Below are 3,040 nucleotides of genomic sequence, written 5' to 3' on the forward strand. Positions count from 1 at the left end.
TTTTGAATAGCTTTCTGGATTATTATACAATCTTGCAGTTGGAGTTGGTCTGTCAAAGGTAAAGTAAGAGGAAGAAATTCATACGTGCAGGTCTGTCTGTTCTGAAGGTTCCTGACTGTCAGCCCTGGTTGCAGCGGAGTCCTCTGTTGTTGTCTGAGGTGTTTTTTTTTTTTTTTTTTATGTATCTGTTACTAGCTCTTTAACACAAGGGCCATGCTGCATTTATCTTACTGATAGTCCCTTGAGCAGAGAGATCTTGAATGGGCCACCTACAGGGATAAGCCTGTTCAAGAGAAAGGTTACTGTAGCACAATCTGGACTTTGAATGGTTTTTCTGGATTGTTATATAATCTTGATGTTCCAGTTGGTCTGTCGGGGTACAGTGTATGAAAGATTCTGTAAGCACAGGCATCTATGCAGTCGCCTGATAAGGGGTGGGAATCCTCAGGAGTAGGTTGAAGTTGCCGAAAGGCACTGCCTCTGGTGCGGGAGGATGGCAGGACCTTGAAGAAAGGGTTAAAGAGACTGAGATCCTTTATACCCAAAGCTGGGTCCTTGTCCTCAATGCCAATCCAGTAACGAGGACATGGTTTTGAGAAAAAAGAAAAAGAAGGTTCATTGCTTTGCTAGCAAAGGAGAGACACAGGGGGCTCCTGTCCCAGAGGCTGTGATTCTGCCCCTCAGCAGGACCAGGGGACAGTTAAAGGGTGACTCAAGGGCTACATCCCCGTGTTCTCTGTTGGAGTGTGATCCACTTGTTAATTTGGGAGACAGTCATTTCTGAATTTTCTGGTGCCACCCCCAAGTCTGGATGCCTTCATTCCTATGGTGGGTGTGTGCTCAGGGACAGGTCACTCTGCCTGGGATGGGGAAGAAAGGTAATGAGTTTCCCCTGAGATTAGGGAGGTGAGAGATTAGGGAGGAGCAGGGAGAGAGGAGGAGAAAGAAATGTGTCCATTTTAAAAGTAAGCTGCTGGCCGAGAAGCAAGGGCTGTATTCGGAGCATAATCTGGACACTATTATTTGGCACTGGCAGCGCTGTGTCCGTCCCAGCCTGGCCCCGGGCAGCAGCAGGTCCTCTCGCTGTGGGTCAAGCACACTAGACCTAAACTGGAAAACAAATCTTCTAGAAAAATGGCCAAAGAGAATTGGGCCTCCCTCCTGCTGCCAGCCCCCTTTGCCTTGGGGTTGGAGGTTCTGGCCACAGAGGATGTGGCAGCAGGTTCCAGACGGTCAGGTTATAACCTGGGGCGAGGAATAGTGTCCCCTTTTAAGATCTGACGGGACACCCCATTCAGTCAGGGGATATCCATCACTGGGGCAAAGCAATTCTTGCTGTAACAGTCCCATCAAACGAAATGCCTGGGGAGATGGGCAGAATAAACAACTGCACCCAGAGAAGAAAAGAGAAATAATGCCAACCTGCTAAGGGATCCTCAAGGAAGCCGAGAAAAGGATGGAAATGGCCCTCCACTGCATATCAGTGGCCTAGTGTTCAGAACAAGGCCCCAAAGGACCCCTGGGTAGAATGGGGACCTCAAAGTTGGTGGCACTGTGGTAACGCTAGGGGAGACAGGCCGTGCTCCATAGTCCACTGGGCTCCAACCCCTGGAATGCAACCTGGGAGAAGAAAGAGTAAGGCACAGTTTCTTATATGTAGCATTGTCCAACCGGCTCTTGAATGAAACTTCTTCTGTAAATTAAAGGCACAGGTAACATTCTTAAGGATTGTTTCAGAATATGAATTTAAGACAGGGTTAAAACCCAGAAAAGATGAAAGAAAGTTATAGATATGGCAATATATTTTAGTAATGAAAATTAGAAGTAAAAGAAATGTTTCTGGATGAGAGATTATTCTGTCTAGTAAAGTAATATTCTTGTGCTAAAGTCCAAATAAAAGAGAGGACGACACTAAGGATGTAAATAAGTTGTGAATGTCTAAGTAAGTCACAGAAGTTTTTCAGAAGGTAAATCTCAAAAAGTTTGTGTTTGTAAATAAATTGACTATAATCAGCACAAAGTTATTTGAACTTCAACCTAGGTGTCCTTCAGTGAATTAATGGATAAAGATAATGTGGTATATATATATATATATATATATATATATATATATATAGATATGGTATATANACAATGGAGTATTACTCTGCATTAAAAAATGACAAAATCATAGAATTTACAGGGAAATGGATGGCATTAGAGCAGATTATGCTAAGTGAAGCTAGCCAATCCCTAAAAAACAAATGCCAAATGTCTTCTTTGATATAAGGAGAGTAACTAAGAACAGAGTAGGGACGAAGAGCAGGAGAAGAAGATTAACATTAAACAGGGATGAGAGGTGGGAGGGAAAGGGAGAGAGAAGGGAAATTGCATGGAAATGGAAGGAGACCCTCATTGTTATACAAAATTACATACAAGAGGAAGTGAGGGGAAAGGGAAAAATAATACAAGGGGGAGAAATGAATGAAAGTTGAGAGGGTAGAGAGAGAAGAGGGGAGGGGAGGGGAGGGGGGATAGTAGAGGATAGGAAAGGCAGCAGAATACAACAGACACTAGTATGGCAATATGTAAATCAATGGAGGCGTAACTGATGTGATTCTGCAATCTGTATACGGGGTAAAAACGGGAGTTCATAACCCACTTGAATCAAAGTGTGAAATATGATATATCAAGAACTATGTAATGTTTTGAACAACCAACAATAAAAAATAAATAAATAAATAAATAAATTAAAAAAAAAAATAGGGCTGGGGATGTGACTCAGTGTCTGAGTGACCGTAAGTTCAATCCCAGTACCAATAAAAAAAAAAAAAAGCCTTTTAAATTATCACTTTGTAAATGTTAACTGTTATTTTAGGTTATAACAATATAGTTGACACCCTAAATATATGTGAATAAATATAAGTATACATCTGAGAACTATATTTACCTGAGTCTTATCTAAGTGTTATGTAAACGTTATTAAATGAAAGCTCATCTAGATTTACGGCAAGGCACTTGCAATCAATAAGTGCTCTCTTATACATTGCATGTGACATTG

This window comes from Marmota marmota, unplaced genomic scaffold, assembly GCF_001458135.2.
Source record: "Marmota marmota marmota unplaced genomic scaffold, marMar, whole genome shotgun sequence".
Lineage (NCBI taxonomy): Eukaryota > Metazoa > Chordata > Mammalia > Rodentia > Sciuridae > Marmota > Marmota marmota.